At 40.2% G+C, this 22,806-nt stretch overlaps 1 protein-coding gene across 3 annotated transcripts in view; it reads left to right on the plus strand.

Annotated features, from left to right (window-relative positions):
* inpp5a (inositol polyphosphate-5-phosphatase A) overlaps positions 1-22,806 on the plus strand; it is a 528,339-nt gene that overhangs the window by 344,588 nt on the left and 160,945 nt on the right. The window lies entirely within an intron of this gene.

Raw genomic sequence — 22,806 nt, forward strand, 5'->3', positions numbered from 1 at the left:
GCTGCCTTAAAATGATTTGCTTTGCAAGTTTGGGAAGGGTTGCAGAATAGATCTCTTATGTTTGTTTTGCCATTGTCCTGTGAATTATTTTCATTGTTACAGTGATGAGGTTTGTAAGATTATTGTTTTTTGGGACTATAACTTTAAATTTAGTTTTGGAGGTGCTGGTGTTGGTCTGGGGTGGACGAGGTTAAAAATCACACAACACCAGGTTATCGTCCAACAGGTTGATTTGGAAGCACTAGTTTTCAGAGCCCTTCTTCATCAGCTGGTTGTGGATGGAGCAGGGCTCCTTTAGGTAATGCTTCCAAATCAACCTGTTGGACTATAACCTGGTGTGTGATTTTTAACTTTAAATTTAGGGTTAGTGAAAGAGATTATATGACTTGTTTAGAAGTCAACTTGACAGTAAGTTTGGATGGTTTGATTGTTGGAGATCAAATGAAGATTTGTAATATTTTACTGGAAAGAAAATGCAAGTTAATTATACTTGGAAACAATATCAGTAGACTCTCGATTTGTAATGAATAGATGCTGAGTTTTTCCAAACTGCCAGGAAGCTGCTGAAAGTGGCAGGTTGTACGCTATTTTCCAAATGAATATAAAATAGAATATTAATTCTGTAGTTTAATATATGTACAAAAAGTAAGTAGGATTTACTTACTACTGGTTTTTCTTTTATGATAAATGTTTCAATGTATGGAATCTTCCTGTTTCAGCTAAGTTCAAATTCCTTACTAAAAGTTATTGGTCTCTATAGAATTTGTAACATTATGTATCTCACATAAAGGAAACAGCCTGTATTGCATTAACTTAGATACTGAAAGACAGTAGTAATAAAAAATCACAAAAAATAAAACTGTTTTAAAAATCTATTGATATTGGAGACCTTGACTTGAGGTCATGTGACATGATTGACATTGTTTTGTCGGTCATGCAATAACTCACAGAAGCATAACTGAGGTGACCACATGTGATAGCATGTGTACATTGTGCATACAAATACAGTACTTGATTCTGTGCTTATACTTTTTCAACTGTGCTCACTAATTGAAATCTGGAGTGGATATGCTTCAATAATTTAGGCCCAGCATCCTTTCTTTGCCAATTACATTTTCACAAACATCCTCATTATGCTTTTAAAATTTATCCAAAAATCTCTTGCATCATTTTAAAGTACCATATAAATCAAAACTTGTCCTATTATATAGATAATTTAATATTGTTTCCAATAAATAAGACAGAATAATTGTAACTGGTAAATATATCAGACTGAGAACATCGCTCTCCATCTTAGTAATAACCTGTTCCATTCTGAAACTGACAGATATGCAAACAATCCTCTCAATTGGTTTAAGACTGATTTCTTTCTCTTTATTACTGCCGCTTAAAGATGATCTAAAAGTAATTACATTGATTGAGGTATAATGCAATCCAAAATAATTACAATTCACTGCATATAAAACTAACAAAACTTTTCATGATGATTTATTGTACCTCTTGGCTGTATATGAATCTTAAATGATGCCTTTGGGACCAGCACTTGAGATAATGTTAGGCTATTTAAAAAGAACAGATTTGTGTAGTCTATCAGACCTGAATAATTTTTGCCAGTAGTGAGAAATTGGTTGTTATCATACATCATAGATACTGCTCAAAGCTCTTATGAAAGATGAATTAATTTCACTAATGCTCTAATGTGAACCTTTCATGAACAAAGCTGTACAAGGATAACCTTGTAGGGGTCCCTAGTTTCTCAATAGTGATTTATGTCATCTTTTAATAAAAGAAACAGCCTGTATATAATCCATCTGCCGTGCAAAGCAGGGACACTGACTTACGCTACATGGGATTTTTCACTTCCCTTTTTATTTCACACTCCAGACTGATGAAAGGCTTCAAGGAAGACTAATATAGCCCAGTGTATACTCAGTGTTGCTAAATTGATTGTAATTCCAGCTTTAAATTATACTGAACCCCTTCTCCACCTCCTTCAGTAATTGTCATCAAAAAGATGGATTACTGCAAAGAGAGCTACCGGATGTATGGAATAAAACATTTGTGGGGACATTTCCCTGTTTAACTTTGAATAGAGTCATAGAGTCATCCAGCAGGGAAACAAAACCTTTGGCTAACAAGTCCACACCAACCATAATCCCAAACTAAACTAGTCCCATCTGCCTGCGATTGGCCCATATCTCTCCAAACCTTTCTAATTCATGTGCTCATCCAAATGACTTTCAAACATTGTAACTGTGTCCATATCCACCACTTTCTCTGGAAGTTCATTCCACACACAAACCACTTTAACCACTGTTAAAAAATGCCCCTCATGTCTTTTTTAAATCTTTCTTCCCTCACCTTAAAATTTGCCCCCAGGTCTTGAAATCCTCCAACCTAGGGAAAAGACGCCTGCCATTCACCTTATCTATACCCCTCATCATTTGAGAAACCTCTATAAAACTCCTCAACCTACGAAAATCCAGTTAAAAAAAGTCCCAGCCTGTCCAGCTTCTTCTTATAACACAAACTCTCCATTCCGGCAACACCCTAATAAATTTCTTCTGAATCCTGTCCATCTTTCTTATAACAGAGCAACCAGAACTGGATACAATACTCTTGAAGAAGCCTCACCAACATAAACTTCAAAGAATTATGTACTTGAACCCTTATGCCTCTCACTTCTACAACACCACCCAAGGCCCTACTTTTAATTTAATAAGTCCTGCCCTTGCTTGTTTTACCGAAATCTCACATTTATCCGAATTAAACACCAGCTACCACTCTTCAGCCCATTGATTCAATTGATCAAGATCTCTTTGTAATCTTAGATTACGCTACACCACCAACTTTGGTGTCATCTGAAAACTCACTAACCATGTCTTCTATATTCTCATATAAATCATTTAAATAAGTGAAAAACAAAGTGGACCCAGCACCAATCGCCTGTAGCAGGCCACCTCTTCAAAAATAGGCCTCCACTCCACACCATCACTCTCTGTCTCCTGCCATTAACCTAATGTTCTATCCAACTGGCAAGCTCACCCTAAACCCCATGTAATCTAACTTCACCAATTAGTCTACCATGCAGAACTTTGTCAAAAGATTTCCAAGTAAACAGTGTCTACTACTCTTCTCAATCTTCTCATTAACTCTTTGACTAACCACTAAGAGGCACGTGAGAAAAGATTTGATTGTCTTGCCTTTCAGTTTTCTTTTTCTCAAACAAGCAGAAGCATTTGCACAAAATGAAATAATCACCAGTCCAAAAGTAGCAATCTGATGTGGAAACTGTTGCTGAGAACTTATGTCCTGTCATTCTTTGCGTTGTGCAACGTTACTTCAACCAGCTGTTGGAACAGTGCATCCTTTCACTCTTGCTGTTCGAATGACTAGGTAGTTAACTCTGTGGGAGGACCGGGCAGCTAGGATTCACCAAGTTGTTCATGTGTTTTTGGCAGTAGGTAGTCTAAGATATCTTGTTGCTAGCACAAGGCAGATCCGTTCTGCCTGCTTCAGTATCCATTCTGAATCCTGGCTTATGATATTGATGATGAGGATGTGCCAGTGTTGGACTGGGGGTGGACAAAGTTAAAAATCACACAACACCAGGTTATAGTCCATCAGGTTTATTTGGAAGCATCAGCTTTCAGGGCATTGCTCCTCCATCTCCACTAGCTACCTGATATAGGAGCAGCGCTCTGAGTGCTAGTACTTCCAAGTAAAGCTGTTCAACTAAAACCTGGTGTTGTGTCATTTTTAATTTTATGATATTGATGTTAGTCACATTTAAGTGGGAAAGGAATAACATAGTGATGTCTGCCATCCATTTTTCCATTATCTCCACTTTAGTTATACGAATTTTACTTTGTCATATCTTACAATTATATTTTATTTTCCCCAATCCGCCATGCACCCTTACCCACCAGCCACTCCAGAAAGAGAGAAGACATATACTCAATAGCACTCCCCAAACTGAGTACATAGCTGTATAATGTGATATCTGTTAAGTTTCATTTTATGAAGGAGTATTAGCATGTGCTGCAAGAGGACATCACCCATTTCCAGCATTTTCACTTTCTGCCAGTGGTCGTTGAGTTATCACCATCCAAAACATTTATGTGACTAAGGCCACCTGCCACATGGACCAATTTACTGTCCACAGATAGATCACAGGACCTGACTTGGACTAAACATTTCACTAGCTTCTCTACGGAAGACATAGTGGTGATGTAGAGCACTGTAGCTATATATCATGTCTTGAAAGGCTACAGTCAAAGGAATACAATCATTTGCCTGTACATGGCCCTTTATATATGCCAATAAGAAAGGGCACCAACTATCTGTCAGCAGCTTGTTTGCAACCAGTAGAACATTATCATGCAAGCAAATATTCACTTTGCTGGGAGCTGGCACAGTGCCCCTGTCATCAGAGTGACCCATGCCCACATATGCCAGGTAATCACCATCACAATAACATTCCTAAATTTCCCCATTGTTTATATCCTAGGGCTCACCACTGATCAGAATTTTAACTAGAGCAGTCATATGAATTCTGCGGCTGTGAGACCAGGTCAGAGGCTAGGTATTCTGTGATGAATAGTTAACTTCCTGACTCCCCAGTGTCTGTCCACCACCTACAAGGCACAGTCAAGGACTGTGATGAATAATCTCTGCTTGAATGGATGCACGCAGTTTCAACAACAGTGAAGAAGCTTGGCATAATGCAAGGCAATATGAATCACTTGATAGGCACCCAATCCATCATGTTAAACACTCAATCCCTCCACCAGTGACATTTTTTTTGTATGTATTCATGAACTGAGGGTGTTGCTGGCTGTGCCAGCATTTATTGCCCATCCCTAGTTTGTTCTCTTTGCTCGTTCAGGATATCAGCATCACTGGCTAGGCCAGCATTTATTACCCATCCCAAATTGCCCAGAGGGCATTTAAGAGACAACCACATTGCTGTAGGTCTAGAGTCACATGTAGGCTAGACGAGGTAGAGTGACAGTTTCCTTTCCTAAAGGGCTTGAGTAAACCAGTTGGGTTTTTCCAACAATCAACAATGGCTCCATGCTCACCATTAAACTCGTGATTCCAGATTTTTATTGAATTCCGATTCCACCTTCTGTGCAGGCGGAATTTAAACCCAGGTGCACAGAACATTCCCTGGGTCTCTAGATTAGCTATCTCAAAATAATACCATAGGCGATCACCTCCCCTTAAGTGTCTCTTAGCCTGTTAGTGGTAAGCTGCCTTCTCGATCTGCCACAGTCAATTTGTTGTTGCTGGATCCACAATGATGTTGGGGGAGGTGTTCCAGGACTTTGAGTCAGCGACACTTGAGAAATAGCAATTTATTTCCAAGTCAGGATGGCATGTAGCCTTAAGAGGAACTTGCAGGTTATGGTGTTCCCATGCACCTGCTGCCCTTGTCCTTCTAGATGGTAATGGTCATGAATTTGGAAAGTTCTATTCAAAGAATTTCTACAGTGCATTCGTAGATAGTTCACACTAACAATAGAAAATGCAGAATTCCCCGGTGAAGTTCAGTTGGTATATGTTATCTCAGATTTAATACAACAGCAACTTTAATGTATATACCATCCTTGAGATTAAAAAAAAATCCCAAGGAGCTTCTCAAGAGTGCTATAGAATAAAATATGACAATGAGGCATGTAAGGAGATATAGTCAGGAGAATAAGAAATTGTCAAAGCAAGACTTTTTACAGAGCGTGTCTTCAAAGAGGAAGAAAAGATGTAGAGACAGAGGGTTGTAGGGAGAGAATAGTAGAGCTTAGTGCCTAAGCAACAGAAGGCACACCCACTATTGGCAGAGCAATTATCATCTTCATCACATTCTTAAATCTCTCATCTACAACATGCCAATGGCCTTACTCCCAATATTGGGCAGGGCTTCCTCCTCATGGGGACACTGTGGTTCAAACTTATTGCAGCTACCTCCAGTATATGACACCTCTCTGCTCTCACCATGCTTAGTCTTAAAGAAAGAAAATGAAAAGTATTCAGTTAACATGTCATGGAACAACACCAAAATGTTGTACTGAGCTCAGAATGAATGTGAGAAAAAGATTGTGCAACAAGTAATTATAGATAAAATATTCTGTTTTGTTGGCCCTTTGTTGTATTCTGGAAGATAGTATTGCAAATGGGATGCACTCTCCATTTTCTCTCCACAAAGTTAATAACTGAATGCACAGTTTTGCAATATATGCTCCAGCACATGCCAAGGAAGGGAAAAATTTTACTCCAACATTCTGTTCAGGAGTTGAATGCATGGAAATGCAAATAAAGCCTTGATGAAAGGTGGGCTTTATAATACATTGACAGTAACTATTCAAAGATTTTTTTGCAATGTAAACAGAGATCACTATGAGTTTTGGAGTGTGTTATAGAGTATATTCTCGCTTGGTATGCTTGACTCCTTTTTCCTTTCCTGCCTGGGCGAATTGACAATGGAGGGGTGTGTACAATGTAGTGAGCGAGGTCCTGGAGTCCACACTGACTGCCCTGTCCACCTCTCTTCACCAGCCCAAAGCTGCCCTCATTGATCTTTCATGTTTTTCCTTAAAAGAAAATGCATCACAAGAGAACGTCTACATATGCATAGGTGGATCAGAGTGCTAGGCAGATGCTGCAGATGTCGGACTTTAAGTAATCAGCCTGCTGAGCTAAGGAATAATACTTGCATCCTTTTTGAGTTTGGATGACATAAAGTGTTATCGTGTCCTCAATTCAACTTTCATTGGAAACTATGGCAAGTTGTTGGAACCCAAGACGAGACACAGAACAGGTGACTTTCATAATGTCAGGTGCCCCTTGCAGCCAAGTATTAAAGGACAAGTGGAACTGGGCAACTCAGGAGAGGTTATCGAAGAATAATCAGTCAAATCAAAACTGCACAAGGTAGAACCTCATTGAAATAGAAGATAGAGTAAATTGCGCTTTTTCAGCAGGGTGGTCCAAAGAGGAAAGAGAGTTAGATAGGCAGAGAGTTGTTGAGAGAATATTCTAGAGCTTACACCCTGGGAAATTGAAGGCACAGACACCATTGGTGGAGCAAGTACCATCTTCATCTTATTCTCAACTTGCTCACCTAAACAAACTTAATGGCTTTGCTCTTGAAGAATTTATACAGGAACATTTGGATGCATTGCAGTGGAGCCGGGAGGCAGCATTAAAGACCTTTGAAAGAAGAAGGAGCTGGGTCACGGGTCAGGTATTTTATGGAGGGCATAATGATAATCCGTTTGAAAGGCAGAGGGACAGTTTTTGTGGCTGGAGAACTATAAACACATGCTGGTTTATTGAATAGTCAAGAGTTGACTTGGGAAACAGACAAGGGAGTGGAAGTCAGGTCTCTAGGAGAAGTGAACTCGGGATATTGGGCAAGAAATTGCAAAGGAGAGAGAATCAGCATGGGTATCATGGGAAGAAAAGGTTGCTGGAAAGGGAGATGCCTGTACAGATTCAGCCTTAAAGAGAAAGAAACCCATAATGTTTCACAGTCAGTGTCAGAAGGCAAATGAAAGGAGGCAAGAAGATATCCTGTACATATCCATTCTCCTTTCAATTGAAATTATTTTGTAAAACACAACAAAGAAAGAACTCATTTGACCTGACTTAATTTTTATTTTTATTGACCATCAGTGATACCCTTCCCAATGGAACTTGTAAAAGAGGAGGACTAATTGTTAACTAATGTGAGCTGCCAATCATTCTTCATGCACAAAAGCTACAAGTCTCTGAAAATACTAATTCAACTCAATTTATGAATGTGTCTTCTAACATGAAATATATGCAAAAGATTAAAAGGAACTCTTAATAAGTAATCCAATTTTAGCATCTAAAAATATGTTCACTGCTAAAAATACTGTCTTTTTTAGTTTATTTTAAAATCTTAAACATTGATAAAATGAACTTTATCATTCATGCCATAATATAATGGCAATAATGATCTTGGATGAGTTCATTGTTGGTAAATAATATTGCTTGACATTAATTTAGACAGCTGTCTTTGCGTCATGCTCAAACCAATGTGAATCATTGTTCATTAATGCCCACAGACTGCTCTTGTATCTTTAGCATAAAAAGGGGTTACCAAACTGTATTTGAAATGATTGTATTTGCCTTAAATTGAAGAAATAGGAAACAACAGAAAGATGTGTAAATAATCATGGAAAGAAATGTTACTCCTTATAATCTATGCTGATATTTTCCTTTTTTTTTGTATGGTATTTAGTTCCAGATTAGGCAACAGTACCATAACACAAGGGCCATAAGCTTAAACCTTGAACTTTGGTTGGACAGGAAGCATGATTTCATTCTGCATGACATTTCAGTTTGAACTGTATCTAATCAGTTTGTGTGGCTGCATGAATATGTTGCTATTAATTATATTCACTTATGTAACTAGTACCATCTGATGTATTTAATGCAATTAATTTAATGCATAAGCAGATTGAAAAATGAAAGTTAGTTGGTCTTCATTCCTTGGTAAATTTAACCCATCTTGTTCATTTACCCTTTCAGCACCCTCATTAGACCAGTTGGTTATGTTCTGTTGTGAAACATTGGATGTTTAGAGTTCTTATTCCAGCTTACATTAAAAGGACTTAAAGTTAAGTTCTGGTGTAGTTGGGTTGACTTACTGATTATCATAGAATGAATACAGTGCAGGAGGACGGCATTGGGGCTATTCTGTCTGCACCAGATTGAATTATTAATCATCCTTGAATATAAAATGTATTTTGATACCACATAGTAGCATACTGTTCCCCATGGTTATCTGTGCATCTGTTCAATAATTTAACCAAAGTGAATTTCTGGAATTCTGACTGCTGAAATCTTGCTGTGAGCTGTCCAGTCTTGGCCCGATTCATTTTGTGACACAGCACCCTTTGTGAATGGATGAATAGTTAATGGATTTACCTGCAACTGATATGGAAATTTGACATTTGACATCATAAATATGGTCGATGGAAGGTCAGGAAATAAGACGGATCCTGGATTCACTATTCACATGCCATTGGCCACTTTCAATGTGATGAGGCATGGGGTGAGAGGGGACAGACTGGTCTTCTTGGGATCTGTCCCATCTTATTTTGCAAGTAGTCAGGTGTCTTTTGTCAGACAGATTCATAGAATTATACAACATGGCAACAGACCCTTTGGTCCACCCAGTCCGCGCTGATCATGATCCCAACGTAAACTAGTCCCATCTGCCAGTGTTTGGCCCATATCCCTCCAAACCTTTCCCATTCATGAACTTATCCAAATGTCTTTTAAATGTTGTAACAGTACCTGTTTCTACCTCTTCCTCTGGCAGCTCATTCTACACACAAACCACCCATAAAAGTTGCCCCTAATGTCCTTATTAAATCTTTCTCCTCTCACCTTAAAATATGCTGCCAAGTTTTGAACTCCCCCACCCTAGGGAAAAGACTCCTGTTGTTCATCATATTTTTGCCCCCTCATGATTTTATAGCCCACAATAAGGTCACCCCTCAACGTCCTAAGTTCCAGTAAAACAAATTCCCAGCCTTTCCAGTCTATTTTTTTTTAATCTCAAACCATCTATTCCTAGCAACATCCTAGTAAACCTTTTCTGAACCCTCTCCAGTTTAATAATATCCTTCATATAACATGGTGACCAGAACTGCACACAGTCCTCCAGAAGAGGCCTCACTAATGTCAGGTACAATCTCAACATGATGTTCCAACTCCTATACTCAAAAGTCTCAGCAATAAATGCAAGCATGCTAGACGTCTTCTTAACCACCTTGTCTACTTGTGGAACAAATTTCAGTGAATTATGTATCTGAACCCGAGTTCACTCTGTTCAACAACATTACCCAGGGCCCTACCATTAATTGTATAAGTCCTGTCTTTGTTTGTATTATCAAAAAGCAATGTCTCATATTTATCCAAATTAAATTCCATCTGTCACTCGTCAGCCCATTGACCAAATTGATCGAGATCTCTTTGCAGTCTTAAATAACATTCTTCACCAGAAAGTCATCCCACAACAGGGACTGTTACATTTCAAAAATAAGTCTTGCCACTGAGGAAGTGAACATTTATCAGTCCCTATACATAGCACAATAACCCCTGCATGTGGTCTTGTGACATGTAAAAAGAGAAAAAAGAAATCCAAATTGCTACTTGACCAATTCTGGCTCTAACTTCCCCTTATTGGAGTATCAGGTGTGGTTCTTTCAACATTACTTAAATGACTGTTCGACAGGACACAGAAAGGAAGTGAAGTGATACTTTTCTCTGTCCATAAATTGTGATCCAATGTTATTATTCAAAATAATTGACTCGCTGAAATAACAGCTTGTTATTTAATGAATTGTGGATGACCAGAGCTCTTTTAAGCGTGTGGTGATATCCAAGCACCGATGAAGATCTTTATATCTTTTTACTTGCTGGCCATTGTGTTTGTGCGATGGTATCATCAACTGCAATCTTCCTAGGCACACAAATAATGTCTGAGGACTTTTAGTTATCATTGTTTTTAATTGTTGGATCAGGGCAGCAGAGATGGACACCAGTTCAATGTCATTTCCCTGCAGAAGTAACTTTTCTTTCCAGGCCCAGGAAGCTATCCATGTAACATCTGTCTTCGTGCAAACTTGCAGAGGATGCTTTCTCCCAAGTTCCTGTCTGCTGACAAACCACTTTAATTGGGAATGTGTATGCATTGATCTCATCTTATAGGAGAAACCGACACTGAAGCCCTTGATCATGTTCTGTTCATGACTTCAGATTGTCCACACTGTGGCCAGCTTTTTGCTATCATACAATTGTGTGTCAACTTGATATTTCTTTCTCTTAATGCCAAGAAAGCTGAGTTCCAGTGTAATGTGATCAAACTCCCTTTGCAATGTTCGTCCTTAACAATGACAGTAGTACCATTCAATACCACCTTGACATTGTCAGGAATGTCAACAGTCTGGTTGCTAAACCAGTCTTCACTCTCACTGAGGAAAAGAAAATATTTGGTGGATAAAGTGCCACCGCACTGCGCCAATGCTGGTGCAGGAATATTCCAGATTCTTTTTAAACCAGATATAGCTTCAACACTGTGGGATTGTGGGAAACAAATCTGCTTTCCTCTTTCCCTCCATGGTATGTTATCACTGATAGCTCACCTTAATAGGCTGTTTTGTTTGCCATGTTCATGACTGAAACATGATTTGCTTAAAGAGTTAACATTCTTATTGGAATCTTTTCTCCTGCTTATGTGGATTGGGTGATTTGTTTTTTTAAAAAAGAGGCGGTATAAACTATACTCATTCCTCACTTAAGGCTTGTCCTTTTAATACGCATTTAAATCATTGTATCCTCTTGCAGCGCCTCCCCAATCCCCTTCACATTCATGCTGTTAGTTAATAATAGGTATGAACTCTTGACAGAGCAATTGACACTTCCTCCTGTGTCTCTTTCCTTGCCTGCTTTGTTCAGTGGAATCAATCCTGCTGTGTTGCTGTTTAATTTGATATGGTTTCCCGCAGCAAAATGATACAAAAGATGAATTGAGACATTGCATGGGACATTATCAATCAAAGTTGTGAGCATTAGTTATTACTCACAGTGCATTCTGACATTAGCCCTGTGTAACCTTTGTCTCCTTGTTGATGCTCCATAGAGGTTTTACCCCATGTAGCTGATGTATTTATGTAGGTGATGTTTATGGAGGTTCTTTGAAAGGTCAGTAAGAGATTTTATTTAAGCCTGAGGCCTACTTTAATATAACTTTGCACGTGATATGTCTAAAACCACTGTATCATCTCATGCTTACCTAAAGATTAATGAGACACTAATTCAAAAGTCTTAACATTTTCATGTATTTTTCATTTGCATAGGTCCTACTGTAAGAGTTAAATATATGTTTTATATAGCGGCTGTAAGGCATGATTTGACAAGAAATAATTAAACAAACCAGTTGTGTGTAATCCACTGGATAACACTGAGGTATTTATTTCCAATGGAGATTAATTTGTGGCAAGGTGCCTAAGTGCATGACAGTGCTCAAAGATCATTGATTATTGCATTCCAAGTCACAAGATTCCTGGAAATGTGATGATATTCAGTGCCTGGTTAATAAGAAATACTCAAAATGTTCTTCTGAAATTACGAAAAAGAATTCAGACCAGCTGTAAATATGTAAATTTAGAAATGTTATAGAAATGTATTAGGATGCAGGGTATATGTCGAGATATACATAAAAATAAAATACTGCAGAAGCTGGAAATCTGAAACAAACACAGAAAATCCGAGGGGAACTCAGCAGGTCTGACACCATCTGTGGAGAGAGAAACAGAGTTAATGTTTTGAGTCTGGTATGATTTTTCTTCAGAACATACTTTATTATTTCTTGTTTAATGTAAAAAACATAAATAATAGCCCTGTTATACTGGTATAGTCACTCAATGATATTTACTTCTATTATTTTGAAAAAGCTGGAAGGTGTCTTTTTCTGGCATTGTGGTTATCATTATCAGTTATGCTTTGGTGGAATGTAATACATGAAGTGGAGTGATGCACATCTTTGATACCAGATGTGTCTTACAACAGGGGAGAGCTTCACCCACCCCCCAAGTAGAAAAGTTACTTTGCTGAACAATTTTGAAAAAAAAGCTGCCCCACAATGATAATAAGCTGGGGCACCTTACTGATCTAGAGTGAGACGAGCGACAGAGTAGTCCCAGCAGTTCCAGAATGCAGTCGTGCCCATTGCTAGGATGACAAAGGGAGTCCTGTGAAAGAAACAACATGGACAGCGTACTAAAGCCAGCCCAGGAGAGCGGGCACAGTTGAGTTACAGTAGACGCTGCAGAATAAAATGTTGAACATGATCATGACTTGCCTGAGTGAAAAACAGTTCAAAGAACAATTCAATTTGTAACTCATTCCCCATTAAGCTGTTGAGGCAAGGCCAATTAAACATTTCAAGACTATGTGAATGAATTTTCATTAGGCAAGGGTATTAATGGGTATAGTTAGGATGAAGACCAACCAAATTGTGAGAAAGTCTCAAAGGATTGACACTCTTATACCTGTTCCTATGTTCTACTCAGCAAACCTTTACTTCCAGCAACAAAACTATCATATTTGCCAAAGGAAGCTTACTGAATAGTGCTCAGCCATAACTTGAGACCTCTTCCTGCTACATAATCTTTCCCCTAACAAATTTGACCAGCCTCATAGAAACAGAATTGCTAGGACATAAACCAATGTTGAGGTTAAACTTTGTACTGGGACAACACATCCATCCTGGGACAGGCTAAGCAAAGACATGCCAGAGAATTCCTAGAGGCCTGGCACTCCAACCACAACACCATAAACAAACACATAGATCTAGATGCCATCTATCAACCCCTCAAAAAACGAACAGGAAATGGCATCACCACAAACCCCAGGAACCCCATCCAGGAGAAAGATATAAATAGAAAGCAGGAGACAACAGCTTCGCTTCACTTGGAGGTCGCCACTGATGATGTTACCTAGCCAGGTAATGAAACGTCTGGATATCAAACCTACAGCTCAGCGAGCAAACCTACACCCTAAAGTTAATCTAAGAGATATGATATTCATCCTGCCTTTCTCCAACCACTGACCAAACTTGTAGTATTACTGCAGATTTGTGTGTAATAGATCGTTGGTCTGTAATGAAGTTGTTGGATCCGTTCTTTAACGGTTGCTTCAATCTGATCCATGAACATGAAGCTTTCAAAGAAGGTACACAATGATAGGTTTGTTGTTTTCTGCAGTGCCTTAGCTGTGGTTGTATCAATGCTTGAACTTGAATCTTCACTGCAGAGGGCTCTGTGCAGCTGCCGCATCCTCTCCTGTTGGACAGCATGGATTCTGGTGTAAATTATTCCATTAAAGGATCCAACCTGCACAGGCTGCTTCATGCATTCAAGTGGAATAATGAAATTCTGCTGTTGAACTGTTAGTACATCTTTGTAGGCAGGCTGTCTGGGCTCCAAATCCTTGGTTTCAGCAGCTGAAGAACATCTGAGGAGTGATCGAGTGAGAATGTCCATTGTGCTCTATTACTATTTTCATTTTTCACAAGGAGACAGAAAGACTTCCTTTACAATTATTTTACAACTCATGCAGTTCAGTTTTGAAACATTGCATTATGTGACATGTCACATGAGAGTGAAATGCTGCTATATTTATGTTTAGGGGAGTAGAGGAAGGAGAAAGTTAGGAGATATGAATAATGAGCAGAGAAATGCTACCTAGTTATGAACTGGGCTACCAACCTTCATTCCCTGGCCTACGGTTGTTTCCGGTGCTTCTCCTCATTAAGGGTAAAGTGTCAACTGTGGTATGTCCCATCTGTTAAGAATTTTATTTATTAATTATCTTGATGTGGGCAGCTACGTTGACTAGCATTTATTTCCCTTCCCTAAGTGCCCATGAGCAAGTTGTGGTGCTCTTCTATGTGTCAAAATGCTCCCATAACGCTGTCAGAAAGGGTGTTAACATTTTTATTCAACGCAATGAAGAAATGCCAATATATTATATTTTATATTAGTTCTTGGAGCAGAACTTAAAGGTAATCATATTATCAGACGTTGCTGTCTTTGTTGGGTTTGGGAGGTGCAGTTGATGGGGGTGTCTTGGTGAGTTGTCATCGTCCATTCTGTTGACAGTGCTCATTGTAGCCATGGTGCTGTAATAATCTGGAGTCATTCTAATGTGAGACTTCACTTTCGGTTTAAAGTGTTGAGTAAAACTTTACTTATGAAAGCAGACTGTGAACAATAAATGATGTTATTCAGGTACAATCAATGAAAATCTGCACATATTAAAACACAATCGTTATATGTGTATACACAAGGTTTCTTACTCATAGAAGAAAGTGAGGACTGCAGATGCTGGAGATCATAGCTGAAAATGTGTTGCTGGAAAAGCGCAGCAGGTCAGGCAGCATTCAAGGAGCAGGAGAATCAACGTTTCGGGCAATAACCCTTCTTCAAGAATCTATCAACGTTTCGGCATGAGCCCTTCTTCAGGAATGGGTTCCTGAAGAAGGGCTCATGCCCAAAGCATCGATTCTCCTGCTCCTTGAATGCTGCCTGATCTGCTGCGCTTTTCCAGCAACACATGTCAGTTCTTACTCATAGAGTCAATGCAAACAGAGCCATAACAACCAAATTTCCCAAACTAAATTAGTACCACTTTCCTGTGTTTGGCCCATATCCCTCAAAACCTTTCCTATTCATGTAACTGTCCAAATGTCTTTTAAATGTTGTAAAAGTACCTCTGTCTACCACTTCCTTTGGCAGTTCATTCCACATACCAACCACCCTCTGGTCAGATTTACATCATTCTCCTCTGACCTTAAAAATATGCCCTTAGTTGGATTTGTTGTTGATCTGTTCACAAAGCTGCTCAGTTTGTTACTAGATGTTTTGTCCCCTTTCTAGGTGACATCAGTGCTGTGTTGCCTCATGTGAAGCACTGCTGTAGTGATCCCCTTTGAATTGATAGGGTCACTAGCTGTTTGCCAGTATGACCCACATCCATGAACACCAACTAGCAACCCAAGTGACATGATCAACTTTCTCTGGTATCCATACACATGGACAACAAGAACCAAAAGTTTGACTGGGACAACACAGCAATACTAGGACAGGCCAAACAAAGAACAGCAAGAGAATTCCTGCAAGCATGGTTCATCAACAAATACACTGATCTGGACCTGATATATAAACTGCTGCAATGGAACCAGTACCAACTGGAAACAGCTCAAACAGAGCCACGTCAATTCAAAGGGGAAGAGTACAGCAGCACTTCACAGGAGGCAATACAGCATTGGTGATGTCACCTGGAAAGGGGACAAAATACCTGCCAATAAGCCTACCAGCTTGACAAACAGACCAACAACAAATCCAACCAGCTCCCGAGCCACAGGCCTTCACAAAAACTTTTAATATCCCATAGTTTTGGACTCTCCTATGCTTGGAAAAATACTTTGCTAGTCACCTTATCTTTACCCCCTCATAATTACATAAACCTGTATAAGGTCACCCCTCAATCCCCTACACTCCAGTGAAAAAACTCCCAGCCTATCCAGCCACTCTTTATTACTCAAACCCTGTAGTCCCAGCTAAATCCTTCTCAGTCTTTTCTGAACCCTGTCCAATTTAATAATATCCTGCCTTGAAAGGCACTCAATAAATGGTTGCAATCTAAATGCTAAACTCTCATTATGTAAGTAACTTTTACAGCATTATAATTATTCTCCTTTCTTTAATCATGACCAGCTTTATCTTGTGTCTGACTCATTTCTTCAGGAAACTTGAAAGCTTGGTGTAGAAATGTATTTTATATTTCATTTGCCAACAGTGGGCTCCAACTTTAAATGAACTGTTCTAAAACCAGTCAGGAGCAATGGCTCAATTTTCTCTTTTTTCCCCAAGTGAGGGGTAAGTGTATTAGGTGGCAACTAGCAGTTCACCTTCCCCAGGCAAAGTAAGAGCTGATAGACCATGCAAATGTGATTGTCATCCTCTCAGGACTTTGACACTCAGCATGATCACCAGAGATCAGCAGCCTCTGCTTCATAAGGGCTGTCGGTTGAGTCTTAGTGTGGAGGGGAGACAAGAAGCTATATTCATCTTGTTGTCACTGGTTAGGGTTGTATGTGAGAGGTCTTAGGGGAGTCAAAGGGAAGGGCAAGGAGGAGTGACTTTCAAAGCCTACCCTAGAGTGGCATGATGGCTCAGTGGTTAGCACTGCTGCCTCACAGCATCAGGGTTCCAGGTTCGATTCCAGCCTCAGGTGACTGTGTGAAGTTTGCACATTCTCCCCGTGTCTGCGTGGGTTTCCTCCGGGTGCTCCGGTTTCCTCCCACAGTCCAAAGATGTGCAGGTTAGGTGAATTGGCCATGCTAAATTGCCCATAGTGTTAGGTGCGTTAGTTAGGGGTAAATGGGACTGGGTGGGTTACTCTTCGGAGAGTCGGTGTGGACTTGTTGGGCTGAAGGGCCTGTTTCCACGCTGTAGGGAATCTAATCTAATCTGAAGAAATCTGCTGACTGTCATCCGTGCCTCTGATTTGCACTCCCCTGCTTCTCAAACTAGTCAGGCAGATCACCCAGACAGTTCTCACCCAGTGGGAAGGCAGGTAATTGAGGAAATGATGAGTTGAGGCCTTTACCAAGCCATTAAATGGCCACTTTCCGTTAGATATCAGTGTGATCCAAGATGGTCGCATCTACTGCAATGTGTTGGCTGCTCGAGGAACTTTGGCTCAGAGTTGACAAGCTGCAGGCACTGCCACACATCAGGGAGGAGGAGAGCTACCTGGACACTGTGTTTCAGGAGATAGACAAACGCCTTAGATTAATTACATTAAATTGGTCTGTGGTCAGTGACAGGAGGGTGTGGCTGCCAGTGAGGCAGATTTTGGGCAACCAAAATTTAGCTTTGGAGGAGCCTGGGCCATTGCCATCACCTACTAATAGGCATGACGTTTTCGCTATCGGTGCAGACAAGGGCATAGATTTCAGGGAAGGTGAGTGAACTGACCACAACAGTGTGGTCAAGAATGCCATCCAACTGGGGGCATAACATTGTTAGGGAATTAGAAACAGAGCCGTAAAGGTTATATTGCCTATCTGGTTCCATGGTTTACGGCATCTTTTCTGTTGAGAGGAACTTGGAGTGGAAAGGGAAGGGTTCAGTGGCTATGGCCCACATCAGTATCAAAAACATAGGCAGGACTATCAGAGAAGGTCTGTGGAAGAATTATGAATGTTTTGCGGTTAAATTGAAAAGCAGATCCACAAATGTAATAATGAGCCATATGCAAATTGGTGTAGAGTAAATAAGATTAGAGAGATAAACTCAAAGATTGATGTGGGAAAAATGGGTTCTGATTCATGGGGAACTGGCACCAGTACTGGGGAAAAAAGGAGCTGTTCTGTTGGAATGGGCTTCATTTGAACTATGCTGGGAGCAGTATCCTGGCAAATTGCTTGACCAGGGTTGTAGCTTTAAACTAATTATTGGGGGGAGGGGGTTCAATTGAAGGGAGGTTTAAAAACTTCCAAAAGGAACTAAAGAGCAAGGTGCAGAGCAGTGAAAAAGCAATCTATAATTGAAGTGGGACAGTGCAGCATAAATACAGAACCAGGAAGAATTATAACAGTAAAAAGTCAAAGCTTAAGCCTCTGTATCTGAATGCATGCAACATTTGTAACAAGGTAAACAAGTTGACAGAACAAGCAGAAATAAAAGAATATAACCTATTAGCTGTCATAGAGATATGATTGCAGGGTGACTACAATTGGGAACACTTAATCAAGGTTCAGTTGATGTTCCAGATGAACAGGGAAAACGGAAATAGAGGTGGGGTAGTTTTGTTAATAAAGGATAGTATCGGTCTGCTGGTGAATAGTGACATATTTGCAATAGATCAAGATGTAGAATCAGTGTGAGTCACAAGTGGGAGTCATCGATAGGCCCTCAGAGGGAAACTTCTATATGGAAAAACAACAAAGGACTTAAGAAGACACTACTGTTGTCATGGGTGATGTAAAAACTAATTTCAACTGGACAAAGCAGAAGGATAATGGTGACATGGAAGATTAATTTGTTGACAGCATCAGTGATGGCTGGTTAGAGCAGTATGTTGCAGGATCTATCTGGGAACAAGATATTTTAGATTTTGTAATGAAGTACGATTAAAAAGGGGTCTCAAAGTTAAACATCATCTGGTTTGGGAGGGGGGTGGGTTAGTGATCACAACGCAGTAAAGTTTCAAATTCAGTTGGCGGGAGCAAGTCTGAAACTAGTGTCCTACATGTAAGTAATGGCAGTGACAGACAGGAAGAAAGAATTATCTCTGAAGGTTTGGAAAATAGATTAAGGGATAAGTCAATGAATGAGCAGCAGGCATTTAAGGAGATATTTCATAATGATCAGCCAAAAATTATTCTGATGAAGAAGAGGGACCCAGTGGCAGGATGAATTATCCATGATGATTAACAAAGGCAGTAAAGGAGAGTATTCAGTCAATATGTAAGGCATACAAAGTGGTAAAAAAACTAATGGTAGGCCAGACAATTGGGGGTTTTTTTTGGAATCAGCAGATGAATTGAAAGCTAAGAAAAAGAGAGAAAATTGATTATGAAAGTAAATTGGCAAGAAATATAAGAACAAACAACAAGACCTTCTGTGGGTATATAAAAAGAAAGAAGGGTCACTGAACTCAAAATGTTACCTCTACGTTCCCTCCACAGATGCTGCCACATTTGAGTTTTTCCAGCAGTTTCTGTTTTTGTTATAAAAAGAGAATAGCTAAAATAAGTGTGGGTCTCTTGAAGATGCAAATGGAGAACTGATGACAGGGAACAGGAAAATAGCAGACAGTTTAAACAAATATTTTTAATTAGTCATTGCGGTGAAAAACAGTATAAACATCCCAAAGATATCAGATGAGCAAGGTGTTAAATGGAGGAATGATCTTGTGACAGAAATGTATTTGACAAATTAATGGGACTAGAGACAAACAAATCACCAGAATCTTATACTCTGCACTCAAGAGTTTTAAAACAGGTGGCTACAGAGATTGTGGAGGCATTGAATAAAATATTCCAGATTTCACTGGATTCCAGGAGGGTTCCAGCAGATTGAAATAAACTAGTAATATGATGTCAAGAGTCAAGAAGAAGCAGATACTGTAGGTGAGTTGGTCTAACATCTGTCATTGGGAAAATGCTACAGTCCATATCAGGGAAGGAATAGCAGGGGATTTGGAAAGTGTAATGCAAGTAAAGGTTTTGTGAAAGGGAAATCACATCTGATAAATTTCCAAGCAGAATTAATAAAGGGCAACCTGTTGATGTAGTGCATTTAGATTTTCAGTAGACATTTGGTAAGGTGCTATTTAAAAGATTAGTGCATAAGATGGGAGTATTGAGGGCAGTGTATTGCATACATGAGGATTGGTTAACACAAAGAAGACAGAGTTAGGAACGATGGGTTTTTTTAGGTAGGAAGGATGCAACTAGTGGACTGCCACAAGGACCAGTCATGGGGTTTCAATTTCTTTCTCTCGATATTAATGACTTGGAAGAGGGAGCAGAGTATAACAAATCCAAATTTGCTGATGATACAAAAATAATTGGGAGGGTCTGTTGTGATAAGGATGTAAAATATCTGCAAGGAGAAATAAATAGGCTGAGTGAGTGGGCAAAAAAAACCTGACGGATGGAGTTCAATGGAGAAAAATGAAAGGTCATGATTTTGGTTGGTGGAATCAAAAGACAGAGTGTTATTTAAATAGAAGGAGAATTCAAAAATGTGTGTCACAGAAACCTCAGGGTGTTCTGTGTGAAAAGCAGAAGGTAGTGATTGTCTGGAGTAATCTACCCCAGAGGGTTATGGAGGATAAATCAGTGGAAAAATTTAAAGAGGAGGTAGATTTCTGAACTGTCAGGGAGTTGTTGGCTGTGCTGAACTATTTCTCCTTGTTGGCCCCTCCAGGGGTGGGATTACGCTGTCCACCAGGAGAGAACAAGAATAACAGCGGGGCCGAGTGACAGCAACACCGTCCTATTTCAGCTTTGTAGTGGAGCCTTCGTAGAGGGAATTCTGAACTCTCCCTCAGAGTTACACCAATATAGTAATTAGTTTAGATTAGATTCCCTATAGTGTGGAAACAAACCCTTCAGCCCAACCAGTCCACACTGACCCTCCGAAGAGTAACTCACACAGACCCATTTCCCTCTGACTAATGTATCCAACACTATGGGAAATTTAGCATGGCCAATTCACCTAACCTGCACATCTTTGGACTGTGGGAGGAAACAGGAACACCTGGAGGAAACCCACACAGACACAGGGAGAACATGCAAACTCCACACAGACGGTCACCCAAGGTGGGAATCGAACCTGGGACCCAGGTGCTGTGAGGCAGCAGTGCTAACCACTGAGCCACCGTGCCACCCGTGTAATGAGGTCAGCCAGCTGGATCTCATAGAATATGAATTCTCTGATTTGGGGTTGTTAATCTGGTCCAATCAGGGACAGATGAAAAGGGGTGAGCATTAGAGTTACTGACACTATGGTGCTTGACTCAGTTTTTTATAAATTAATTCATTTGTGTTGCTGGTTAGCCAGCATTTATTGCCTGTCCCTGGTTGCCCTTGAAAAGGTGATGGTGAACTGCCTTCTTGAACCGTTTCAGCCCACTAGCTGTGGGTTGGAGAAAGTGAGGACTGCAGATGCTGGAGATCAGAGGCAAAAAGTGTGGCACCGGAAAAGCACAGCAGGTCAGACAGCATCTGAGGAAGGGCTTATGCCCGAAACATTGACTCTCCTGCTCCTCGGATGCTGCCTGACCGGCTGTGCTTTTCCAGTGCCACACTTTTTAATGGGCTGTGGGTTGACCTACAATGCCATTAGAGAGGGAATTCCTTGATTTTGAACCAGTGACAGTGAAAGAACAACAATATACATGTGTTCTATATGGACTTCAGTAAGGCGTTCGACAAGGTTCCCAATGGGAGACTGGTTAGCAAGGTTAGATCTCACGGAATACAGGAAGAACTAGCCATTTAGATACAGAACTGGATCAAAAGTAGAAGACAGAGGGTGGTGGTGGAGGGTTGTTTTTCAGACTGGAGGCCTGTGACCAGTGGAGTGCCACAAGAAATGGTGCTGGGTCCACTACTTTTTGTCATTTACATAAATTATTTGGATGCGAGCATAAGAGGTACAGTCAGTAAGTTTGCAGATGACACCAAAATTGGAGGTGTAGTGGACAGCGAAGAAGGTTACCTCAGATTATAACAGGATCTTGACCAGATGGGCCAATGGGCTGAGAAGTGGCAGGTGGAGTTTAATTCAGATAAATGTGAGGTGCTGCAGTTTGGGAAAGCAAATCTTATCAGGACTTATACACTTAATGGTAAGGTTCTGGGGAGTGTTGTTGAACAAAGACCTTGGAGTGAAGATTCATAATTCCTTGAAAGCAGAGTCGCAGCTAGATAGGATAGTGAAGAAGGCATTTGGTATGCTTCCCTGTATTGATCAGAGTATTGAGTACAGGGGTTGGGACGTCATGTTGCAGCTGTACAGGACATTGTTTAGGCCACCGATAGAATATTGCGTGCAATTCTGGTCTCCTTCTTAACAGAATGATGTTGCGAAACTTAAAAGGCTTCAGAAAAGATTTACAAGGGTTTTGCCAGGGTTAGAGGATTTGAGCTATAGGGAGAGGCTGAACAAGCTGGGGCTGTTTTCCCTGGAGCGTCAGAGGTTGAGGGGTGACCTTATAGAGGTTTACAAAATCATGAGGGGCATGGATAGGATAAATAGACAAAGTCTTTTCAGTGAGATCAGGAAGTCCAGAACTAGAGGGCATAGGTTTAGGGTGAGAGGGGAAAGATATAAAAGAGATCTATGGGGCAACGTTTTCACACAGAGGATGGTATGTGTATGGAATGAGCTGCCAGAGGAAGTGGTAGAGGCTAGTACAATTGCTACATTTAAAAGGCATTTGGATGGGTTATGAATAGGAAAGGTGTGGAGGGATATGGGCCGGGTGCTGGCAGGTGGGACTAGATTGGGTTGGGATATCTGGTCAGCATGGAAGGGTTGGACCGAAGGATCTGTTTCCATGCTGTACATCTCTATGACTCTATAAGTCAGGATGGTTCGTGCTTTGGAGGAGAACTTGAAAGTGGTGGTGTTCTCATATATCTTTGTCCTTCTAGATGGAAATGGTCATGGGTTTGGAAGGTGC

Source organism: Chiloscyllium plagiosum, unplaced genomic scaffold (assembly GCF_037043375.1).
Source record: "Chiloscyllium plagiosum isolate Xiang-an unplaced genomic scaffold, Cpla_swu_hap1 HiC_scaffold_22, whole genome shotgun sequence".
Lineage (NCBI taxonomy): Eukaryota > Metazoa > Chordata > Chondrichthyes > Orectolobiformes > Hemiscylliidae > Chiloscyllium > Chiloscyllium plagiosum.